Source organism: Channa argus, unplaced genomic scaffold (genome assembly GCF_033026475.1).
Source record: "Channa argus isolate prfri unplaced genomic scaffold, Channa argus male v1.0 Contig020, whole genome shotgun sequence".
Taxonomy (NCBI): Eukaryota; Metazoa; Chordata; class Actinopteri; order Anabantiformes; family Channidae; genus Channa; species Channa argus.
Window position 1 is genome coordinate 675030 of NW_027125239.1, and position 23779 is coordinate 698808.

Here is a 23779-nt window from a genome sequence, read left to right on the forward strand (position 1 = left end):
CTACTTTATTGGTTTGCCAACCATCGTGCTTCATTACTAGTAGACCATGTTACGGTCCTGGCCATATGTGTTGTTTTTATTTTCTTGTTCTTATAGGTGCCCTGCCTGATTGGCCGGATTGGGGGGCAGTACAGGAAGCTGATTGGTCCATCCTACACTTCCTGGAGTTTTAAAAGTACGGTTCCCAACAGCAAGCGAGGCTCTTTCTGGCATCAGCACCTGTTTGCTGTTCTTGGTTTCCAAACCTTATTTAGCATTTTTGAATTGTTAGGTTTTGTGACGTGGTTTTGTTATAAATTGTATATTTTGTAAATAGTATTAAATCTGTAGGGGTGAACTGCCATTTTCTTTGGACCGTTTTCACATTAGGGAGTTAGGGTTAGCGACTGTCTTTTGGTTTGTTTATTTCTATCAGGCTAGCTAGCACTTTCTGTGGGAAATGGCTTATTTTGTTTATTATGTTGGCCTTGGTTCGCCATGAGTTGTGTCATTTTTTGTTTGTCACTTTCTTTCGTTTAAAATAAATATCATTCTGTTGGAACATCTCGATCCTGGATTTTGGTTTGGGGATCGGAGAGGGAACATGCTAATTTATCTTTGTATGTTGCACCCTGACCCCCTAGACAGGGGCGTAACAGACCAGTACAGTTATAGTACTTTGTACTTTGCCACATTTATCTTCTTCTTAGTAAGTGTCATGCATTCTGCTTCTCTAGCGTTTTTAAGAGCTGTTGATGATGTCAAATGCAGCTTACGGCCAAACCGCTCTCTAAGCGCCCGATCTCGTCCGATCTCGGCAGCCAAATAGAGCCGGGCCTGGTTAGTACTTGGTAGGAAGACCGCCTGGGAATACCAGGTGCTGTAAGCTTTTTTGCTTGGGTTTACGGGCAGCACAAGCTGGTGTTACTGCCTATTTATTCATAGAAATTGTTCTATATTTTCATCAAATTTTGTTCTTTCATTGCTGTTTTGCTACTTTATTGGTTTGCCAACCATCGTGCTTCATTACTAGTAGACCATGTTACGGTCCTGGCCATATGTGTTGTTTTTATTTTCTTGTTCTTATAGGTGCCCTGCCTGATTGGCCGGATTGGGGGGCAGTACAGGAAGCTGATTGGTCCATCCTACACTTCCTGGAGTTTTAAAAGTACGGTTCCCAACAGCAAGCGAGGCTCTTTCTGGCATCAGCACCTGTTTGCTGTTCTTGGTTTCCAAACCTTATTTAGCATTTTTGAATTGTTAGGTTTTGTGACGTGGTTTTGTTATAAATTGTATATTTTGTAAATAGTATTAAATCTGTAGGGGTGAACTGCCATTTTCTTTGGACCGTTTTCACATTAGGGAGTTAGGGTTAGCGACTGTCTTTTGGTTTGTTTATTTCTATCAGGCTAGCTAGCACTTTCTGTGGGAAATGGCTTATTTTGTTTATTATGTTGGCCTTGGTTCGCCCTGAGTTGTAGTGTCATGTTTTGTTTGACACTTTCTTTCGTTTAAAATAAATATCATTCTGTTGGAACATCTCGATCCTGGATTATGGTTTGGAGACCGGAGAGGGAACATCCTAATTTATCTTTGTATGTTGCACCCTGACCCCCTAGACAGGGGCGTAACAGACCAGTACAGTTATAGTACTTTGTACTTTGCCACATTTATCTTCTTCTTAGCAAGTGTCATGCATTCTGCTTCTCCAGCGTTTTTAAGAGCTGTTGATGATGTCAAATGCAGCTTACGGCCACACCGCTCTCTAAGCGCCCGATCTCGTCCGATCTCGGCAGCCAAATAGAGCCGGGCCTGGTTAGTACTTGGTAGGAAGACCGCCTGGGAATACCAGGTGCTGTAAGCTTTTTTGCTTGGGTTTACGGGCAGCACAAGCTGGTGTTACTGCCTATTTATTCATAGAAATTGTTCTATATTTTCATCAAATTTTGTTCTTTCATTGCTGTTTTGCTACTTTATTGGTTTGCCAACCATCGTGCTTCATTACTAGTAGACCATGTTACGGTCCTGGCCATATGTGTTGTTTTTATTTTCTTGTTCTTATAGGTGCCCTGCCTGATTGGCCAGATTGGGGGGCAGTACAGGAAGCTGATTGGTCCATCCTACACTTCCTGGAGTTTTAAAAGTACGGTTCCCAACAGCAAGCGAGGCTCTTTCTGGCATCAGCACCTGTTTGCTGTTCTTGGTTTCCAAACCTTATTTAGCATTTTTGAATTGTTAGGTTTTGTGACGTGGTTTTGTTATAAATTGTATATTTTGTAAATAGTATTAAATCTGTAGGGGTGAACTGCCATTTTCTTTGGACCGTTTTCACATTAGGGAGTTAGGGTTAGCGACTGTCTTTTGGTTTGTTTATTTCTATCAGGCTAGCTAGCACTTTCTGTGGTAAATGGCTTATTTTGTTTATTATGTTGGCCTTGGTTCGCCATGAGTTGTGTCATTTTTTGTTTGTCACTTTCTTTCGTTTAAAATAAATATCATTCTGTTGGAACATCTCGATCCTGGATTTTGGTTTGGGGATCGGAGAGGGAACATGCTAATTTATCTTTGTATGTTGCACCCTGACCCCCTAGACAGGGGCGTAACAGACCAGTACAGTTATAGTACTTTGTACTTTGCCACATTTATCTTCTTCTTAGCAAGTGTCATGCATTCTGCTTCTCCAGCGTTTTTAAGAGCTGTTGATGATGTCAAATGCAGCTTACGGCCCCACCGCTCTCTAAGCGCTCGATCTCGTCCGATCTCGGCAGCCAAATAGAGCCGAGCCTGGTTAGAACTTGGTAGGAAGACCGCCTGGGAATACCAGGTGCTGTAAGCTTTTTTGCTTAGGTTTACGGGCAGCACAAGCTGGTGTTACTGCCTATTTATTCATAGAAATTGTTCTATATTTTCATCAAATTTTGTTCTTTCATTGCTGTTTTGCTACTTTATTGGTTTGCCAACCATCGTGCTTCATTACTAGTAGACCATGTTACGGTCCTGGCCATATGTGTTGTTTTTATTTTCTTGTTCTTATAGGTGCCCTGCCTGATTGGCCGGATTGGGGGGCAGTACAGGAAGCTGATTGGTCCATCCTACACTTCCTGGAGTTTTAAAAGTACGGTTCCCAACAGCAAGCGAGGCTCTTTCTGGCATCAGCACCTGTTTGCTGTTCTTGGTTTCCAAACCTTATTTAGCATTTTTGAATTGTTAGGTTTTGTGACGTGGTTTTGTTATAAATTGTATATTTTGTAAATAGTATTAAATCTGTAGGGGTGAACTGCCATTTTCTTTGGACTGTTTTCACATTAGGGAGTTAGGGTTAGCGACTGTCTTTTGGTTTGTTTATTTCTATCAGGCTAGCTAGCACTTTCTGTGGGAAATGGCTTATTTTGTTTATTATGTTGGCCTTGGTTCGCCCTGAGTTGTAGTGTCATGTTTTGTTTGACACTTTCTTTCGTTTAAAATAAATATCATTCTGTTGGAACATCTCGATCCTGGATTTTGGTTTGGGGATCGGAGAGGGAACATGCTAATTTATCTTTGTATGTTGCACCCTGACCCCCTAGACAGGGGCGTAACAGACCAGTACAGTTATAGTACTTTGTACTTTGCCACATTTATCTTCTTCTTAGCAAGTGTCATGCATTCTGCTTCTCCAGCGTTTTTAAGAGCTGTTGATGATGTCAAATGCAGCTTACGGCCACACTGCTCTCTAAGCACCCGATCCCGTCCGATCTCAGCAGCCAAATATGGCCGGGCCTTGTTAGTACTTGGTAGGAAGACCGCCTGGGAATACCAGGTGCTGTAAGCTTCTTTGCTTGGGTTTACGGGCAGCACAAGCTGGTGTTACTGCCTATTTATTCATAGAAATTGTTCTATATTTTCATCAAATTTTGTTCTTTCATTGCTGTTTTGCTACTTTATTGGTTTGCCAACCATCGTGCTTCATTACTAGTAGACCATGTTACAGTCCTGGCCATATGTGTTGTTTTTATTTTCTTGTTCTTATAGGTGCCCTGCCTGATTGGCCGGATTGGGGGGCAGTACAGGAAGCTGATTGGTCCATCCTACACTTCCTGGAGTTTTAAAAGTACGGTTCCCAACAGCTAGCGAGGCTCTTTCTGGCATCAGCACCTGTTTGCTTTTCTTGGTTTCCAAACCTTATTTAGCATTTTTGAATTGTTAGGGTTTGTGCCGTGGATTTGTTTATAAATTGTATATTTTGTAAATAGTATTAAATCTGTAGGGGTGAACTGCCATTTTCTTTGGAGTGTTTTCACATTAGGGAGTTAGGGTTAGCGACTATCTTTTGGTTTGTTTATTTCTATCAGGCTAGCTAACACTTTCGGTGGGAAATGGCTTATTTTGTTTATTATGTTGGCCTTGGTTCGCCCTGAGTTGTAGAGTCATGTTTTGTTTGACACTTTCTTTCGTTTAAAATAAATATCATTCTGTTGGAACATCTCGATCCTGGATTATGGTTTGAGGATCGGAGAGGGAACATCCAAATTTATCTTTGTCTGTTTCACCCTGACCCCCTAGACAGGGGCGTAACAGACCAGTACAGTTATAGTACTTTGTACTTTGCCATATTTATCTTCTTCTTAGCAAGTGTCATGCATTCTGCTTCTCCAGCGTTTTTAAGAGCTGTTGATGATGTCAAATGCAGCTTACGGCCACACCGCTCTCTAAGCGCCCGATCTCGTCCGATCTCGGCAGCCAAATAGAGCCGGGCCTGGTTAGTACTTGGTAGGAAGACCGCCTGGGAATACCAGGTGCTGTAAGCTTTTTTGCTTGGGTTTACGGGCAGCACAAGCTGGTGTTACTGCCTATTTATTCATAGAAATTGTTCTATATTTTCATCAAATTTTGTTCTTTCATTGCTGTTTTGCTACTTTATTGGTTTGCCAACCATCGTGCTTCATTACTAGTAGACCATGTTACGGTCCTGGCCATATGTGTTGTTTTTATTTTCTTGTTCTTATAGGTGCCCTGCCTGATTGGCCAGATTGGGGGGCAGTACAGGAAGCTGATTGGTCCATCCTACACTTCCTGGAGTTTTAAAAGTACGGTTCCCAACAGCAAGCGAGGCTCTTTCTGGCATCAGCACCTGTTTGCTGTTCTTGGTTTCCAAACCTTATTTAGCATTTTTGAATTGTTAGGTTTTGTGACGTGGTTTTGTTATAAATTGTATATTTTGTAAATAGTATTAAATCTGTAGGGGTGAACTGCCATTTTCTTTGGACCGTTTTCACATTAGGGAGTTAGGGTTAGCGACTGTCTTTTGGTTTGTTTATTTCTATCAGGCTAGCTAGCACTTTCTGTGGGAAATGGCTTATTTTGTTTATTATGTTGGCCTTGGTTCGCCATGAGTTGTGTCATTTTTTGTTTGTCACTTTCTTTCGTTTAAAATAAATATCATTCTGTTGGAACATCTCGATCCTGGATTTTGGTTTGGGGATCGGAGAGGGAACATGCTAATTTATCTTTGTATGTTGCACCCTGACCCCCTAGACAGGGGCGTAACAGACCAGTACAGTTATAGTACTTTGTACTTTGCCACATTTATCTTCTTCTTAGCAAGTGTCATGCATTCTGCTTCTCCAGCGTTTTTAAGAGCTGTTGATGATGTCAAATGCAGCTTACGGCCCCACCGCTCTCTAAGCGCTCGATCTCGTCCGATCTCGGCAGCCAAATAGAGCCGAGCCTGGTTAGAACTTGGTAGGAAGACCGCCTGGGAATACCAGGTGCTGTAAGCTTTTTTGCTTAGGTTTACGGGCAGCACAAGCTGGTGTTACTGCCTATTTATTCATAGAAATTGTTCTATATTTTCATCAAATTTTGTTCTTTCATTGCTGTTTTGCTACTTTATTGGTTTGCCAACCATCGTGCTTCATTACTAGTAGACCATGTTACGGTCCTGGCCATATGTGTTGTTTTTATTTTCTTGTTCTTATAGGTGCCCTGCCTGATTGGCCGGATTGGGGGGCAGTACAGGAAGCTGATTGGTCCATCCTACACTTCCTGGAGTTTTAAAAGTACGGTTCCCAACAGCAAGCGAGGCTCTTTCTGGCATCAGCACCTGTTTGCTGTTCTTGGTTTCCAAACCTTATTTAGCATTTTTGAATTGTTAGGTTTTGTGACGTGGTTTTGTTATAAATTGTATATTTTGTAAATAGTATTAAATCTGTAGGGGTGAACTGCCATTTTCTTTGGACCGTTTTCACATTAGGGAGTTAGGGTTAGCGACTGTCTTTTGGTTTGTTTATTTCTATCAGGCTAGCTAGCACTTTCTGTGGGAAATGGCTTATTTTGTTTATTATGTTGGCCTTGGTTCGCCATGAGTTGTGTCATTTTTTGTTTGTCACTTTCTTTCGTTTAAAATAAATATCATTCTGTTGGAACATCTCGATCCTGGATTTTGGTTTGGGGATCGGAGAGGGAACATGCTAATTTATCTTTGTATGTTGCACCCTGACCCCCTAGACAGGGGCGTAACAGACCAGTACAGTTATAGTACTTTGTACTTTGCCACATTTATCTTCTTCTTAGCAAGTGTCATGCATTCTGCTTCTCCAGCGTTTTTAAGAGCTGTTGATGATGTCAAATGCAGCTTACGGCCACACTGCTCTCTAAGCGCCCGATCCCGTCCGATCTCAGCAGTCAAATATGGCCGGGCCTTGTTAGTACTTGGTAGGAAGACCGCCTGGGAATACCACGTGCTGTAAGCTTCTTTGCTTGGGTTTACGGGCAGCACAAGCTGGTGTTACTGCCTATTTATTCATAGAAATTGTTCTATATTTTCATCAAATTTTGTTCTTTCATTGCTGTTTTGCTACTTTATTGGTTTGCCAACCATCGTGCTTCATTACTAGTAGACCATGTTACAGTCCTGGCCATATGTGTTGTTTTTATTTTCTTGTTCTTATAGGTGCCCTGCCTGATTGGCCGGATTGGGGGGCAGTACAGGAAGCTGATTGGTCCATCCTACACTTCCTGGAGTTTTAAAAGTACGGTTCCCAACAGCTAGCGAGGCTCTTTCTGGCATCAGCACCTGTTTGCTTTTCTTGGTTTCCAAACCTTATTTAGCATTTTTGAATTGTTAGGTTTTGTGCCGTGGATTTGTTTATAAATTGTATATTTTGTAAATAGTATTAAATCTGTAGGGGTGAACTGCCATTTTCTTTGGAGTGTTTTCACATTAGGGAGTTAGGGTTAGCGACTATCTTTTGGTTTGTTTATTTCTATCAGGCTAGCTAACACTTTCGGTGGGAAATGGCTTATTTTGTTTATTATGTTGGCCTTGGTTCGCCCTGAGTTGTAGAGTCATGTTTTGTTTGACACTTTCTTTCGTTTAAAATAAATATCATTCTGTTGGAACATCTCAATCCTGGATTTTGGTTTGAGGATCGGAGAGGGAACATCCAAATTTATCTTTGTCTGTTTCACCCTGACCCCCTAGACAGGGGCGTAACAGACCAGTACAGTTATAGTACTTTGTACTTTGCCATATTTATCTTCTTCTTAGCAAGTGTCATGCATTCTGCTTCTCCAGCGTTTTTAAGAGCTGTTGATGATGTCAAATGCAGCTTACGGCCACACCGCTCTCTAAGCGCCCGATCTCGTCCGATCTCGGCAGCCAAATAGAGCCGGGCCTGGTTAGTACTTGGTAGGAAGACCGCCTGGGAATACCAGGTGCTGTAAGCTTTTTTGCTTGGGTTTACGGGCAGCACAAGCTGGTGTTACTGCCTATTTATTCATAGAAATTGTTCTATATTTTCATCAAATTTTGTTCTTTCATTGCTGTTTTGCTACTTTATTGGTTTGCCAACCATCGTGCTTCATTACTAGTAGACCATGTTACGGTCCTGGCCATATGTGTTGTTTTTATTTTCTTGTTCTTATAGGTGCCCTGCCTGATTGGCCGGATTGGGGGGCAGTACAGGAAGCTGATTGGTCCATCCTACACTTCCTGGAGTTTTAAAAGTACGGTTCCTAACAGCAAGCGAGGCTCTTTCTGGCATCAGCACCTGTTTGCTGTTCTTGGTTTCCAAACCTTATTTAGCATTTTTGAATTGTTAGGTTTTGTGACGTGGTTTTGTTATAAATTGTATATTTTGTAAATAGTATTAAATCTGTAGGGGTGAACTGCCATTTTCTTTGGACCGTTTTCACATTAGGGAGTTAGGGTTAGCGACTGTCTTTTGGTTTGTTTATTTCTATCAGGCTAGCTAGCACTTTCTGTGGGAAATGGCTTATTTTGTTTATTATGTTGGCCTTGGTTCGCCATGAGTTGTGTCATTTTTTGTTTGTCACTTTCTTTCGTTTAAAATAAATATCATTCTGTTGGAACATCTCGATCCTGGATTTTGGTTTGGGGATCGGAGAGGGAACATGCTAATTTATCTTTGTATGTTGCACCCTGACCCCCTAGACAGGGGCGTAACAGACCAGTACAGTTATAGTACTTTGTACTTTGCCACATTTATCTTCTTCTTAGCAAGTGTCATGCATTCTGCTTCTCCAGCGTTTTTAAGAGCTGTTGATGATGTCAAATGCAGCTTACGGCCCCACCGCTCTCTAAGCGCCCGATCTCGTCCGATCTCGGCAGCCAAATAGAGCCGGGCCTGGTTAGTACTTGGTAGGAAGACCGCCTGGGAATACCAGGTGCTGTAAGCTTTTTTGCTTGGGTTTACGGGCAGCACAAGCTGGTGTTACTGCCTATTTATTCATAGAAATTGTTCTATATTTTCATCAAATTTTGTTCTTTCATTGCTGTTTTGCTACTTTATTGGTTTGCCAACCATCGTGCTTCATTACTAGTAGACCATGTTACGGTCCTGGCCATATGTGTTGTTTTTATTTTCTTGTTCTTATAGGTGCCCTGCCTGATTGGCCGGATTGGGGGGCAGTACAGGAAGCTGATTGGTCCATCCTACACTTCCTGGAGTTTTAAAAGTACGGTTCCCAACAGCAAGCGAGGCTCTTTCTGGCATCAGCACCTGTTTGCTGTTCTTGGTTTCCAAACCGTATTTAGCATTTTTGAATTGTTAGGTTTTGTGACGTGGTTTTGTTATAAATTGTATATTTTGTAAATAGTATTAAATCTGTAGGGGTGAACTGCCATTTTCTTTGGACCGTTTTCACATTAGGGAGTTAGGGTTAGCGACTGTCTTTTGGTTTGTTTATTTCTATCAGGCTAGCTAGCACTTTCTGTGGGAAATGGCTTATTTTGTTTATTATGTTGGCCTTGGTTCGCCCTGAGTTGTGTCATTTTTTGTTTGTCACTTTCTTTCGTTTAAAATAAATATCATTCTGTTGGAACATCTCGATCCTGGATTTTGGTTTGGGGATCGGAGAGGGAACATGCTAATTTATCTTTGTATGTTGCACCCTGACCCCCTAGACAGGGGCGTAAAAGACCAGTACAGTTATAGTACTTTGTACTTTGCCACATTTATCTTCTTCTTAGCAAGTGTCATGCATTCTGCTTCTCCAGCGTTTTTAAGAGCTGTTGATGATGTCAAATGCAGCTTACGGCCACACCGCTCTCTAAGCGCCCGATCTCGTCCGATCTCGGCAGCCAAATAGAACCGGGCCTGGTTAGTACTTGGTAGGAAGACCGCCTGGGAATACCAGGTGCTGTAAGCTTTTTTGCTTGGGTTTACGGGCAGCACAAGCTGGTGTTACTGCCTATTTATTCATAGAAATTGTTCTATATTTTCATCAAATTTTGTTCTTTCATTGCTGTTTTGCTACTTTATTGGTTTGCCAACCATCGTGCTTCATTACTAGTAGACCATGTTACGGTCCTGGCCATATGTGTTGTTTTTATTTTCTTGTTCTTATAGGTGCCCTGCCTGATTGGCCGGATTGGGGGGCAGTACAGGAAGCTGATTGGTCCATCCTACACTTCCTGGAGTTTTAAAAGTACGGTTCCCAACAGCAAGCGAGGCTCTTTCTGGCATCAGCACCTGTTTGCTGTTCTTGGTTTCCAAACCTTATTTAGCATTTTTGAATTGTTAGGTTTTGTGACGTGGTTTTGTTATAAATTGTATATTTTGTAAATAGTATTAAATCTGTAGGGGTGAACTGCCATTTTCTTTGGACCGTTTTCACATTAGGGAGTTAGGGTTAGCGACTGTCTTTTGGTTTGTTTATTTCTATCAGGCTAGCTAGCACTTTCTGTGGGAAATGGCTTATTTTGTTTATTATGTTGGCCTTGGTTCGCCATGAGTTGTGTCATTTTTTGTTTGTCACTTTCTTTCGTTTAAAATAAATATCATTCTGTTGGAACATCTCGATCCTGGATTTTGGTTTGGGGATCGGAGAGGGAATATGCTAATTTATCTTTGTATGTTGCACCCTGACCCCCTAGACAGGGGCGTAACAGACCAGTACAGTTATAGTACTTTGTACTTTGCCACATTTATCTTCTTCTTAGTAAGTGTCATGCATTCTGCTTCTCTAGCGTTTTTAAGAGCTGTTGATGATGTCAAATGCAGCTTACGGCCAAACCGCTCTCTAAGCGCCCGATCTCGTCCGATCTCGGCAGCCAAATAGAGCCGGGCCTGGTTAGTACTTGGTAGGAAGACCGCCTGGGAATACCAGGTGCTGTAAGCTTTTTTGCTTGGGTTTACGGGCAGCACAAGCTGGTGTTACTGCCTATTTATTCATAGAAATTGTTCTATATTTTCATCAAATTTTGTTCTTTCATTGCTGTTTTGCTACTTTATTGGTTTGCCAACCATCGTGCTTCATTACTAGTAGACCATGTTACGGTCCTGGCCATATGTGTTGTTTTTATTTTCTTGTTCTTATAGGTGCCCTGCCTGATTGGCCGGATTGGGGGGCAGTACAGGAAGCTGATTGGTCCATCCTACACTTCCTGGAGTTTTAAAAGTACGGTTCCCAACAGCAAGCGAGGCTCTTTCTGGCATCAGCACCTGTTTGCTGTTCTTGGTTTCCAAACCTTATTTAGCATTTTTGAATTGTTAGGTTTTGTGACGTGGTTTTGTTATAAATTGTATATTTTGTAAATAGTATTAAATCTGTAGGGGTGAACTGCCATTTTCTTTGGACCGTTTTCACATTAGGGAGTTAGGGTTAGCGACTGTCTTTTGGTTTGTTTATTTCTATCAGGCTAGCTAGCACTTTCTGTGGGAAATGGCTTATTTTGTTTATTATGTTGGCCTTGGTTCGCCCTGAGTTGTAGTGTCATGTTTTGTTTGACACTTTCTTTCGTTTAAAATAAATATCATTCTGTTGGAACATCTCGATCCTGGATTATGGTTTGGAGACCGGAGAGGGAACATCCTAATTTATCTTTGTATGTTGCACCCTGACCCCCTAGACAGGGGCGTAACAGACCAGTACAGTTATAGTACTTTGTACTTTGCCACATTTATCTTCTTCTTAGCAAGTGTCATGCATTCTGCTTCTCCAGCGTTTTTAAGAGCTGTTGATGATGTCAAATGCAGCTTACGGCCACACCGCTCTCTAAGCGCCCGATCTCGTCCGATCTCGGCAGCCAAATAGAGCCGGGCCTGGTTAGTACTTGGTAGGAAGACCGCCTGGGAATACCAGGTGCTGTAAGCTTTTTTGCTTGGGTTTACGGGCAGCACAAGCTGGTGTTACTGCCTATTTATTCATAGAAATTGTTCTATATTTTCATCAAATTTTGTTCTTTCATTGCTGTTTTGCTACTTTATTGGTTTGCCAACCATCGTGCTTCATTACTAGTAGACCATGTTACGGTCCTGGCCATATGTGTTGTTTTTATTTTCTTGTTCTTATAGGTGCCCTGCCTGATTGGCCAGATTGGGGGGCAGTACAGGAAGCTGATTGGTCCATCCTACACTTCCTGGAGTTTTAAAAGTACGGTTCCCAACAGCAAGCGAGGCTCTTTCTGGCATCAGCACCTGTTTGCTGTTCTTGGTTTCCAAACCTTATTTAGCATTTTTGAATTGTTAGGTTTTGTGACGTGGTTTTGTTATAAATTGTATATTTTGTAAATAGTATTAAATCTGTAGGGGTGAACTGCCATTTTCTTTGGACCGTTTTCACATTAGGGAGTTAGGGTTAGCGACTGTCTTTTGGTTTGTTTATTTCTATCAGGCTAGCTAGCACTTTCTGTGGGAAATGGCTTATTTTGTTTATTATGTTGGCCTTGGTTCGCCATGAGTTGTGTCATTTTTTGTTTGTCACTTTCTTTCGTTTAAAATAAATATCATTCTGTTGGAACATCTCGATCCTGGATTTTGGTTTGGGGATCGGAGAGGGAACATGCTAATTTATCTTTGTATGTTGCACCCTGACCCCCTAGACAGGGGCGTAACAGACCAGTACAGTTATAGTACTTTGTACTTTGCCACATTTATCTTCTTCTTAGTAAGTGTCATGCATTCTGCTTCTCTAGCGTTTTTAAGAGCTGTTGATGATGTCAAATGCAGCTTACGGCCAAACCGCTCTCTAAGCGCCCGATCTCGTCCGATCTCGGCAGCCAAATAGAGCCGGGCCTGGTTAGTACTTGGTAGGAAGACCGCCTGGGAATACCAGGTGCTGTAAGCTTTTTTGCTTGGGTTTACGGGCAGCACAAGCTGGTGTTACTGCCTATTTATTCATAGAAATTGTTCTATATTTTCATCAAATTTTGTTCTTTCATTGCTGTTTTGCTACTTTATTGGTTTGCCAACCATCGTGCTTCATTACTAGTAGACCACGTTACGGTCCTGGCCATATGTGTTGTTTTTATTTTCTTGTTCTTATAGGTGCCCTGCCTGATTGGCCGGATTGGGGGGCAGTACAGGAAGCTGATTGGTCCATCCTACACTTCCTGGAGTTTTAAAAGTACGGTTCCCAACAGCAAGCGAGGCTCTTTCTGGCATCAGCACCTGTTTGCTGTTCTTGGTTTCCAAACCTTATTTAGCATTTTTGAATTGTTAGGTTTTGTGACGTGGTTTTGTTATAAATTGTATATTTTGTAAATAGTATTAAATCTGTAGGGGTGAACTGCCATTTTCTTTGGACCGTTTTCACATTAGGGAGTTAGGGTTAGCGACTGTCTTTTGGTTTGTTTATTTCTATCAGGCTAGCTAGCACTTTCTGTGGGAAATGGCTTATTTTGTTTATTATGTTGGCCTTGGTTCGCCCTGAGTTGTAGTGTCATGTTTTGTTTGACACTTTCTTTCGTTTAAAATAAATATCATTCTGTTGGAACATCTCGATCCTGGATTATGGTTTGGAGACCGGAGAGGGAACATCCTAATTTATCTTTGTATGTTGCACCCTGACCCCCTAGACAGGGGCGTAACAGACCAGTACAGTTATAGTACTTTGTACTTTGCCACATTTATCTTCTTCTTAGCAAGTGTCATGCATTCTGCTTCTCCAGCGTTTTTAAGAGCTGTTGATGATGTCAAATGCAGCTTACGGCCACACCGCTCTCTAAGCGCCCGATCTCGTCCGATCTCGGCAGCCAAATAGAGCCGGGCCTGGTTAGTACTTGGTAGGAAGACCGCCTGGGAATACCAGGTGCTGTAAGCTTTTTTGCTTGGGTTTACGGGCAGCACAAGCTGGTGTTACTGCCTATTTATTCATAGAAATTGTTCTATATTTTCATCAAATTTTGTTCTTTCATTGCTGTTTTGCTACTTTATTGGTTTGCCAACCATCGTGCTTCATTACTAGTAGACCATGTTACGGTCCTGGCCATATGTGTTGTTTTTATTTTCTTGTTCTTATAGGTGCCCTGCCTGATTGGCCAGATTGGGGGGCAGTACAGGAAGCTGATTGGTCCATCCTACACTTCCTGGAGTTTTAAAAGTACGGTTCCCAACAGCAAGCGAGGCTCTTTCTGGCATCAGCACCTGTTTGCTGTTCTTGGTTTCCAAACCTTATTTAGCATTTTTGAATTGTTAGGTTTTGTGACGTGGTTTTGTTATAAATTGTATATTTTGTAAATAGTATTAAATCTGTAGGGGTGAACTGCCATTTTCTTTGGACCGTTTTCACATTAGGGAGTTAGGGTTAGCGACTGTCTTTTGGTTTGTTTATTTCTATCAGGCTAGCTAGCACTTTCTGTGGGAAATGGCTTATTTTGTTTATTATGTTGGCCTTGGTTCGCCATGAGTTGTGTCATTTTTTGTTTGTCACTTTCTTTCGTTTAAAATAAATATAATTCTGTTGGAACATCTCGATCCTGGATTTTGGTTTGGGGATCGGAGAGGGAACATGCTAATTTATCTTTGTATGTTGCACCCTGACCCCCTAGACAGGGGCGTAACAGACCAGTACAGTTATAGTACTTTGTACTTTGCCACATTTATCTTCTTCTTAGCAAGTGTCATGCATTCTGCTTCTCCAGCGTTTTTAAGAGCTGTTGATGATGTCAAATGCAGCTTACGGCCCCACCGCTCTCTAAGCGCTCGATCTCGTCCGATCTCGGCAGCCAAATAGAGCCGAGCCTGGTTAGAACTTGGTAGGAAGACCGCCTGGGAATACCAGGTGCTGTAAGCTTTTTTGCTTAGGTTTACGGGCAGCACAAGCTGGTGTTACTGCCTATTTATTCATAGAAATTGTTCTATATTTTCATCAAATTTTGTTCTTTCATTGCTGTTTTGCTACTTTATTGGTTTGCCAACCATCGTGCTTCATTACTAGTAGACCATGTTACGGTCCTGGCCATATGTGTTGTTTTTATTTTCTTGTTCTTATAGGTGCCCTGCCTGATTGGCCGGATTGGGGGGCAGTACAGGAAGCTGATTGGTCCATCCTACACTTCCTGGAGTTTTAAAAGTACGGTTCCCAACAGCAAGCGAGGCTCTTTCTGGCATCAGCACCTGTTTGCTGTTCTTGGTTTCCAAACCTTATTTAGCATTTTTGAATTGTTAGGTTTTGTGACGTGGTTTTGTTATAAATTGTATATTTTGTAAATAGTATTAAATCTGTAGGGGTGAACTGCCATTTTCTTTGGACCGTTTTCACATTAGGGAGTTAGGGTTAGCGACTGTCTTTTGGTTTGTTTATTTCTATCAGGCTAGCTAGCACTTTCTGTGGGAAATGGCTTATTTTGTTTATTATGTTGGCCTTGGTTCGCCATGAGTTGTGTCATTTTTTGTTTGTCACTTTCTTTCGTTTAAAATAAATATCATTCTGTTGGAACATCTCGATCCTGGATTTTGGTTTGGGGATCGGAGAGGGAACATGCTAATTTATCTTTGTATGTTGCACCCTGACCCCCTAGACAGGGGCGTAACAGACCAGTACAGTTATAGTACTTTGTACTTTGCCACATTTATCTTCTTCTTAGCAAGTGTCATGCATTCTGCTTCTCCAGCGTTTTTAAGAGCTGTTGATGATGTCAAATGCAGCTTACGGCCACACTGCTCTCTAAGCGCCCGATCCCGTCCGATCTCAGCAGTCAAATATGGCCGGGCCTTGTTAGTACTTGGTAGGAAGACCGCCTGGGAATACCACGTGCTGTAAGCTTCTTTGCTTGGGTTTACGGGCAGCACAAGCTGGTGTTACTGCCTATTTATTCATAGAAATTGTTCTATATTTTCATCAAATTTTGTTCTTTCATTGCTGTTTTGCTACTTTATTGGTTTGCCAACCATCGTGCTTCATTACTAGTAGACCATGTTACAGTCCTGGCCATATGTGTTGTTTTTATTTTCTTGTTCTTATAGGTGCCCTGCCTGATTGGCCGGATTGGGGGGCAGTACAGGAAGCTGATTGGTCCATCCTACACTTCCTGGAGTTTTAAAAGTACGGTTCCCAACAGCTAGCGAGGCTCTTTCTGGCATCAGCACCTGTTTGCTTTTCTTGGTTTCCAAACCTTATTTAGCATTTTTGAATTGTTAGGTTTTGTGCCGTGGATTTGTTTATAAATTGTATATTTTGTAAATAGTATTAAATCTGTAGGGGTGAACTGCCATTTTCTTTGGAGTGTTTTCACATTAGGGAGTTAGGGTTAGCGACTATCTTTTGGTTTGTTTATTTCTATCAGGCTAGCTAACACTTTCGGTGGGAAATGGCTTATTTTGTTTATTATGTTGGCCTTGGTTCGCCCTGAGTTGTAGAGTCATGTTTTGTTTGACACTTTCTTTCGTTTAAAATAAATATCATTCTGTTGGAACATCTCAATCCTGGATTTTGGTTTGAGGATCGGAGAGGGAACATCCAAATTTATCTTTGTCTGTTTCACCCTGACCCCCTAGACAGGGGCGTAACAGACCAGTACAGTTATAGTACTTTGTACTTTGCCACATTTATCTTCTTCTTAGCAAGTGTCATGCATTCTGCTTCTCCAGCGTTTTTAAGAGCTGTTGATGATGTCAAATGCAGCTTACGGCCCCACCGCTCTCTAAGCGCCCGATCTCGTCCGATCTCGGCAGCCAAATAGAGCCGGGCCTGGTTAGTACTTGGTAGGAAGACCGCCTGGGAATACCAGGTGCTGTAAGCTTTTTTGCTTGGGTTTACGGGCAGCACAAGCTGGTGTTACTGCCTATTTATTCATAGAAATTGTTCTATATTTTCATCGAATTTTGTTCTTTCATTGCTGTTTTGCTACTTTATTGGTTTGCCAACCATCGTGCTTCATTACTAGTAGACCATGTTACGGTCCTGGCCATATGTGTTGTTTTTATTTTCTTGTTCTTATAGGTGCCCTGCCTGATTGGCCGGATTGGGGGGCAGTACAGGAAGCTGATTGGTCCATCCTACACTTCCTGGAGTTTTAAAAGTACGGTTCCCAACAGCAAGCGAGGCTCTTTCTGGCATCAGCACCTGTTTGCTGTTCTTGGTTTCCAAACCGTATTTAGCATTTTTGAATTGTTAGGTTTTGTGACGTGGTTTTGTTATAAATTGTATATTTTGTAAATAGTATTAAATCTGTAGGGGTGAACTGCCATTTTCTTTGGACCGTTTTCACATTAGGGAGTTAGGGTTAGCGACTGTCTTTTGGTTTGTTTATTTCTATCAGGCTAGCTAGCACTTTCTGTGGGAAATGGCTTATTTTGTTTATTATGTTGGCCTTGGTTCGCCCTGAGTTGTGTCATTTTTTGTTTGTCACTTTCTTTCGTTTAAAATAAATATCATTCTGTTGGAACATCTCGATCCTGGATTTTGGTTTGGGGATCGGAGAGGGAACATGCTAATTTATCTTTGTATGTTGCACCCTGACCCCCTAGACAGGGGCGTAAAAGACCAGTACAGTTATAGTACTTTGTACTTTGCCACATTTATCTTCTTCTTAGCAAGTGTCATGCATTCTGCTTCTCCAGCGTTTTTAAGAGCTGTTGATGATGTCAAATGCAGCTTACGGCCACACCGCTCTCTAAGCGCCCGATCTCGTCCGATCTCGGCAGCCAAATAGAACCGGGCCTGGTTAGTACTTGGTAGGAAGACCGCCTGGGAATACCAGGTGCTGTAAGCTTTTTTGCTTGGGTTTACGGGCAGCACAAGCTGGTGTTACTGCCTATTTATTCATAGAAATTGTTCTATATTTTCATCAAATTTTGTTCTTTCATTGCTGTTTTGCTACTTTATTGGTTTGCCAACCATCGTGCTTCATTACTAGTAGACCATGTTACGGTCCTGGCCATATGTGTTGTTTTTATTTTCTTGTTCTTATAGGTGCCCTGCCTGATTGGCCGGATTGGGGGGCAGTACAGGAAGCTGATTGGTCCATCCTACACTTCCTGGAGTTTTAAAAGTACGGTTCCCAACAGCAAGCGAGGCTCTTTCTGGCATCAGCACCTGTTTGCTGTTCTTGGTTTCCAAACCTTATTTAGCATTTTTGAATTGTTAGGTTTTGTGACGTGGTTTTGTTATAAATTGTATATTTTGTAAATAGTATTAAATCTGTAGGGGTGAACTGCCATTTTCTTTGGACCGTTTTCACATTAGGGAGTTAGGGTTAGCGACTGTCTTTTGGTTTGTTTATTTCTATCAGGCTAGCTAGCACTTTCTGTGGGAAATGGCTTATTTTGTTTATTATGTTGGCCTTGGTTCGCCATGAGTTGTGTCATTTTTTGTTTGTCACTTTCTTTCGTTTAAAATAAATATCATTCTGTTGGAACATCTCGATCCTGGATTTTGGTTTGGGGATCGGAGAGGGAATATGCTAATTTATCTTTGTATGTTGCACCCTGACCCCCTAGACAGGGGCGTAACAGACCAGTACAGTTATAGTACTTTGTACTTTGCCACATTTATCTTCTTCTTAGTAAGTGTCATGCATTCTGCTTCTCTAGCGTTTTTAAGAGCTGTTGATGATGTCAAATGCAGCTTACGGCCAAACCGCTCTCTAAGCGCCCGATCTCGTCCGATCTCGGCAGCCAAATAGAGCCGGGCCTGGTTAGTACTTGGTAGGAAGACCGCCTGGGAATACCAGGTGCTGTAAGCTTTTTTGCTTGGGTTTACGGGCAGCACAAGCTGGTGTTACTGCCTATTTATTCATAGAAATTGTTCTATATTTTCATCAAATTTTGTTCTTTCATTGCTGTTTTGCTACTTTATTGGTTTGCCAACCATCGTGCTTCATTACTAGTAGACCATGTTACGGTCCTGGCCATATGTGTTGTTTTTATTTTCTTGTTCTTATAGGTGCCCTGCCTGATTGGCCGGATTGGGGGGCAGTACAGGAAGCTGATTGGTCCATCCTACACTTCCTGGAGTTTTAAAAGTACGGTTCCCAACAGCAAGCGAGGCTCTTTCTGGCATCAGCACCTGTTTGCTGTTCTTGGTTTCCAAACCTTATTTAGCATTTTTGAATTGTTAGGTTTTGTGACGTGGTTTTGTTATAAATTGTATATTTTGTAAATAGTATTAAATCTGTAGGGGTGAACTGCCATTTTCTTTGGACCGTTTTCACATTAGGGAGTTAGGGTTAGCGACTGTCTTTTGGTTTGTTTATTTCTATCAGGCTAGCTAGCACTTTCTGTGGGAAATGGCTTATTTTGTTTATTATGTTGGCCTTGGTTCGCCCTGAGTTGTAGTGTCATGTTTTGTTTGACACTTTCTTTCGTTTAAAATAAATATCATTCTGTTGGAACATCTCGATCCTGGATTATGGTTTGGAGACCGGAGAGGGAACATCCTAATTTATCTTTGTATGTTGCACCCTGACCCCCTAGACAGGGGCGTAACAGACCAGTACAGTTATAGTACTTTGTACTTTGCCACATTTATCTTCTTCTTAGCAAGTGTCATGCATTCTGCTTCTCCAGCGTTTTTAAGAGCTGTTGATGATGTCAAATGCAGCTTACGGCCCCACCGCTCTCTAAGCGCCCGATCTCGTCCGATCTCGGCAGCCAAATAGAGCCGGGCCTGGTTAGTACTTGGTAGGAAGACCGCCTGGGAATACCAGGTGCTGTAAGCTTTTTTGCTTGGGTTTACGGGCAGCACAAGCTGGTGTTACTGCCTATTTATTCATAGAAATTGTTCTATATTTTCATCGAATTTTGTTCTTTCATTGCTGTTTTGCTACTTTATTGGTTTGCCAACCATCGTGCTTCATTACTAGTAGACCATGTTACGGTCCTGGCCATATGTGTTGTTTTTATTTTCTTGTTCTTATAGGTGCCCTGCCTGATTGGCCGGATTGGGGGGCAGTACAGGAAGCTGATTGGTCCATCCTACACTTCCTGGAGTTTTAAAAGTACGGTTCCCAACAGCAAGCGAGGCTCTTTCTGGCATCAGCACCTGTTTGCTGTTCTTGGTTTCCAAACCGTATTTAGCATTTTTGAATTGTTAGGTTTTGTGACGTGGTTTTGTTATAAATTGTATATTTTGTAAATAGTATTAAATCTGTAGGGGTGAACTGCCATTTTCTTTGGACCGTTTTCACATTAGGGAGTTAGGGTTAGCGACTGTCTTTTGGTTTGTTTATTTCTATCAGGCTAGCTAGCACTTTCTGTGGGAAATGGCTTATTTTGTTTATTATGTTGGCCTTGGTTCGCCCTGAGTTGTGTCATTTTTTGTTTGTCACTTTCTTTCGTTTAAAATAAATATCATTCTGTTGGAACATCTCGATCCTGGATTTTGGTTTGGGGATCGGAGAGGGAACATGCTAATTTATCTTTGTATGTTGCACCCTGACCCCCTAGACAGGGGCGTAAAAGACCAGTACAGTTATAGTACTTTGTACTTTGCCACATTTATCTTCTTCTTAGCAAGTGTCATGCATTCTGCTTCTCCAGCGTTTTTAAGAGCTGTTGATGATGTCAAATGCAGCTTACGGCCACACCGCTCTCTAAGCGCCCGATCTCGTCCGATCTCGGCAGCCAAATAGAACCGGGCCTGGTTAGTACTTGGTAGGAAGACCGCCTGGGAATACCAGGTGCTGTAAGCTTTTTTGCTTGGGTTTACGGGCAGCACAAGCTGGTGTTACTGCCTATTTATTCATAGAAATTGTTCTATATTTTCATCAAATTTTGTTCTTTCATTGCTGTTTTGCTACTTTATTGGTTTGCCAACCATCGTGCTTCATTACTAGTAGACCATGTTACGGTCCTGGCCATATGTGTTGTTTTTATTTTCTTGTTCTTATAGGTGCCCTGCCTGATTGGCCGGATTGGGGGGCAGTACAGGAAGCTGATTGGTCCATCCTACACTTCCTGGAGTTTTAAAAGTACGGTTCCCAACAGCAAGCGAGGCTCTTTCTGGCATCAGCACCTGTTTGCTGTTCTTGGTTTCCAAACCTTATTTAGCATTTTTGAATTGTTAGGTTTTGTGACGTGGTTTTGTTATAAATTGTATATTTTGTAAATAGTATTAAATCTGTAGGGGTGAACTGCCATTTTCTTTGGACCGTTTTCACATTAGGGAGTTAGGGTTAGCGACTGTCTTTTGGTTTGTTTATTTCTATCAGGCTAGCTAGCACTTTCTGTGGGAAATGGCTTATTTTGTTTATTATGTTGGCCTTGGTTCGCCATGAGTTGTGTCATTTTTTGTTTGTCACTTTCTTTCGTTTAAAATAAATATCATTCTGTTGGAACATCTCGATCCTGGATTTTGGTTTGGGGATCGGAGAGGGAATATGCTAATTTATCTTTGTATGTTGCACCCTGACCCCCTAGACAGGGGCGTAACAGACCAGTACAGTTATAGTACTTTGTACTTTGCCACATTTATCTTCTTCTTAGTAAGTGTCATGCATTCTGCTTCTCTAGCGTTTTTAAGAGCTGTTGATGATGTCAAATGCAGCTTACGGCCAAACCGCTCTCTAAGCGCCCGATCTCGTCCGATCTCGGCAGCCAAATAGAGCCGGGCCTGGTTAGTACTTGGTAGGAAGACCGCCTGGGAATACCAGGTGCTGTAAGCTTTTTTGCTTGGGTTTACGGGCAGCACAAGCTGGTGTTACTGCCTATTTATTCATAGAAATTGTTCTATATTTTCATCAAATTTTGTTCTTTCATTGCTGTTTTGCTACTTTATTGGTTTGCCAACCATCGTGCTTCATTACTAGTAGACCATGTTACGGTCCTGGCCATATGTGTTGTTTTTATTTTCTTGTTCTTATAGGTGCCCTGCCTGATTGGCCGGATTGGGGGGCAGTACAGGAAGCTGATTGGTCCATCCTACACTTCCTGGAGTTTTAAAAGTACGGTTCCCAACAGCAAGCGAGGCTCTTTCTGGCATCAGCACCTGTTTGCTGTTCTTGGTTTCCAAACCTTATTTAGCATTTTTGAATTGTTAGGTTTTGTGACGTGGTTTTGTTATAAATTGTATATTTTGTAAATAGTATTAAATCTGTAGGGGTGAACTGCCATTTTCTTTGGACCGTTTTCACATTAGGGAGTTAGGGTTAGCGACTGTCTTTTGGTTTGTTTATTTCTATCAGGCTAGCTAGCACTTTCTGTGGGAAATGGCTTATTTTGTTTATTATGTTGGCCTTGGTTCGCCCTGAGTTGTAGTGTCATGTTTTGTTTGACACTTTCTTTCGTTTAAAATAAATATCATTCTGTTGGAACATCTCGATCCTGGATTATGGTTTGGAGACCGGAGAGGGAACATCCTAATTTATCTTTGTATGTTGCACCCTGACCCCCTAGACAGGGGCGTAACAGACCAGTACAGTTATAGTACTTTGTACTTTGCCACATTTATCTTCTTCTTAGCAAGTGTCATGCATTCTGCTTCTCCAGCGTTTTTAAGAGCTGTTGATGATGTCAAATGCAGCTTACGGCCACACCGCTCTCTAAGCGCCCGATCTCGTCCGATCTCGGCAGCCAAATAGAGCCGGGCCTGGTTAGTACTTGGTAGGAAGACCGCCTGGGAATACCAGGTGCTGTAAGCTTTTTTGCTTGGGTTTACGGGCAGCACAAGCTGGTGTTACTGCCTATTTATTCATAGAAATTGTTCTATATTTTCATCAAATTTTGTTCTTTCATTGCTGTTTTGCTACTTTATTGGTTTGCCAACCATCGTGCTTCATTACTAGTAGACCATGTTACGGTCCTGGCCATATGTGTTGTTTTTATTTTCTTGTTCTTATAGGTGCCCTGCCTGATTGGCCAGATTGGGGGGCAGTACAGGAAGCTGATTGGTCCATCCTACACTTCCTGGAGTTTTAAAAGTACGGTTCCCAACAGCAAGCGAGGCTCTTTCTGGCATCAGCACCTGTTTGCTGTTCTTGGTTTCCAAACCTTATTTAGCATTTTTGAATTGTTAGGTTTTGTGACGTGGTTTTGTTATAAATTGTATATTTTGTAAATAGTATTAAATCTGTAGGGGTGAACTGCCATTTTCTTTGGACCGTTTTCACATTAGGGAGTTAGGGTTAGCGACTGTCTTTTGGTTTGTTTATTTCTATCAGGCTAGCTAGCACTTTCTGTGGGAAATGGCTTATTTTGTTTATTATGTTGGCCTTGGTTCGCCATGAGTTGTGTCATTTTTTGTTTGTCACTTTCTTTCGTTTAAAATAAATATCATTCTGTTGGAACATCTCGATCCTGGATTTTGGTTTGGGGATCGGAGAGGGAACATGCTAATTTATCTTTGTATGTTGCACCCTGACCCCCTAGACAGGGGCGTAACAGACCAGTACAGTTATAGTACTTTGTACTTTGCCACATTTATCTTCTTCTTAGCAAGTGTCATGCATTCTGCTTCTCCAGCGTTTTTAAGAGCTGTTGATGATGTCAAATGCAGCTTACGGCCCCACCGCTCTCTAAGCGCTCGATCTCGTCCGATCTCGGCAGCCAAATAGAGCCGAGCCTGGTTAGAACTTGGTAGGAAGACCGCCTGGGAATACCAGGTGCTGTAAGCTTTTTTGCTTAGGTTTACGGGCAGCACAAGCTGGTGTTACTGCCTATTTATTCATAGAAATTGTTCTATATTTTCATCAAATTTTGTTCTTTCATTGCTGTTTTGCTACTTTATTGGTTTGCCAACCATCGTGCTTCATTACTAGTAGACCATGTTACGGTCCTGGCCATATGTGTTGTTTTTATTTTCTTGTTCTTATAGGTGCCCTGCCTGATTGGCCGGATTGGGGGGCAGTACAGGAAGCTGATTGGTCCATCCTACACTTCCTGGAGTTTTAAAAGTACGGTTCCCAACAGCAAGCGAGGCTCTTTCTGGCATCAGCACCTGTTTGCTGTTCTTGGTTTCCAAACCTTATTTAGCATTTTTGAATTGTTAGGTTTTGTGACGTGGTTTTGTTATAAATTGTATATTTTGTAAATAGTATTAAATCTGTAGGGGTGAACTGCCATTTTCTTTGGACCGTTTTCACATTAGGGAGTTAGGGTTAGCGACTGTCTTTTGGTTTGTTTATTTCTATCAGGCTAGC

The 23779-nt window shown here is 41.8% G+C and overlaps 24 pseudogenes; all 24 read left to right on the forward strand.

Annotated features, from left to right (window-relative positions):
• The first annotated feature begins 749 nt into the window (after positions 1 to 749).
• On the forward strand, positions 750 to 868 carry LOC137115186 (5S ribosomal RNA; annotated as a pseudogene).
• Positions 869 to 1724: 856 nt separating this feature from the next.
• On the forward strand, positions 1725 to 1843 carry LOC137115102 (5S ribosomal RNA; annotated as a pseudogene).
• An 853-nt stretch (positions 1844 to 2696) lies between these two features.
• Positions 2697 to 2815, forward strand: LOC137114767 (5S ribosomal RNA; annotated as a pseudogene).
• An 856-nt stretch (positions 2816 to 3671) lies between these two features.
• LOC137114723 (5S ribosomal RNA) lies at positions 3672 to 3790 on the forward strand (annotated as a pseudogene).
• An 857-nt stretch (positions 3791 to 4647) lies between these two features.
• Positions 4648 to 4766, forward strand: LOC137115103 (5S ribosomal RNA; annotated as a pseudogene).
• Positions 4767 to 5619: 853 nt separating this feature from the next.
• Positions 5620 to 5738, forward strand: LOC137114769 (5S ribosomal RNA; annotated as a pseudogene).
• Positions 5739 to 6591: 853 nt separating this feature from the next.
• On the forward strand, positions 6592 to 6710 carry LOC137114788 (5S ribosomal RNA; annotated as a pseudogene).
• An 857-nt stretch (positions 6711 to 7567) lies between these two features.
• Positions 7568 to 7686, forward strand: LOC137115104 (5S ribosomal RNA; annotated as a pseudogene).
• An 853-nt stretch (positions 7687 to 8539) lies between these two features.
• Positions 8540 to 8658, forward strand: LOC137114519 (5S ribosomal RNA; annotated as a pseudogene).
• An 853-nt stretch (positions 8659 to 9511) lies between these two features.
• Positions 9512 to 9630, forward strand: LOC137114568 (5S ribosomal RNA; annotated as a pseudogene).
• An 853-nt stretch (positions 9631 to 10483) lies between these two features.
• On the forward strand, positions 10484 to 10602 carry LOC137115187 (5S ribosomal RNA; annotated as a pseudogene).
• Positions 10603 to 11458: 856 nt separating this feature from the next.
• LOC137115105 (5S ribosomal RNA) lies at positions 11459 to 11577 on the forward strand (annotated as a pseudogene).
• Positions 11578 to 12430: 853 nt separating this feature from the next.
• Positions 12431 to 12549, forward strand: LOC137115188 (5S ribosomal RNA; annotated as a pseudogene).
• An 856-nt stretch (positions 12550 to 13405) lies between these two features.
• On the forward strand, positions 13406 to 13524 carry LOC137115106 (5S ribosomal RNA; annotated as a pseudogene).
• Positions 13525 to 14377: 853 nt separating this feature from the next.
• Positions 14378 to 14496, forward strand: LOC137114770 (5S ribosomal RNA; annotated as a pseudogene).
• An 853-nt stretch (positions 14497 to 15349) lies between these two features.
• Positions 15350 to 15468, forward strand: LOC137114789 (5S ribosomal RNA; annotated as a pseudogene).
• Positions 15469 to 16325: 857 nt separating this feature from the next.
• On the forward strand, positions 16326 to 16444 carry LOC137114520 (5S ribosomal RNA; annotated as a pseudogene).
• Positions 16445 to 17297: 853 nt separating this feature from the next.
• LOC137114570 (5S ribosomal RNA) lies at positions 17298 to 17416 on the forward strand (annotated as a pseudogene).
• An 853-nt stretch (positions 17417 to 18269) lies between these two features.
• Positions 18270 to 18388, forward strand: LOC137115189 (5S ribosomal RNA; annotated as a pseudogene).
• An 856-nt stretch (positions 18389 to 19244) lies between these two features.
• On the forward strand, positions 19245 to 19363 carry LOC137114521 (5S ribosomal RNA; annotated as a pseudogene).
• Positions 19364 to 20216: 853 nt separating this feature from the next.
• LOC137114571 (5S ribosomal RNA) lies at positions 20217 to 20335 on the forward strand (annotated as a pseudogene).
• Positions 20336 to 21188: 853 nt separating this feature from the next.
• LOC137115190 (5S ribosomal RNA) lies at positions 21189 to 21307 on the forward strand (annotated as a pseudogene).
• Positions 21308 to 22163: 856 nt separating this feature from the next.
• LOC137115107 (5S ribosomal RNA) lies at positions 22164 to 22282 on the forward strand (annotated as a pseudogene).
• Positions 22283 to 23135: 853 nt separating this feature from the next.
• Positions 23136 to 23254, forward strand: LOC137114771 (5S ribosomal RNA; annotated as a pseudogene).
• The last annotated feature ends 525 nt before the right edge of the window (positions 23255 to 23779 follow it).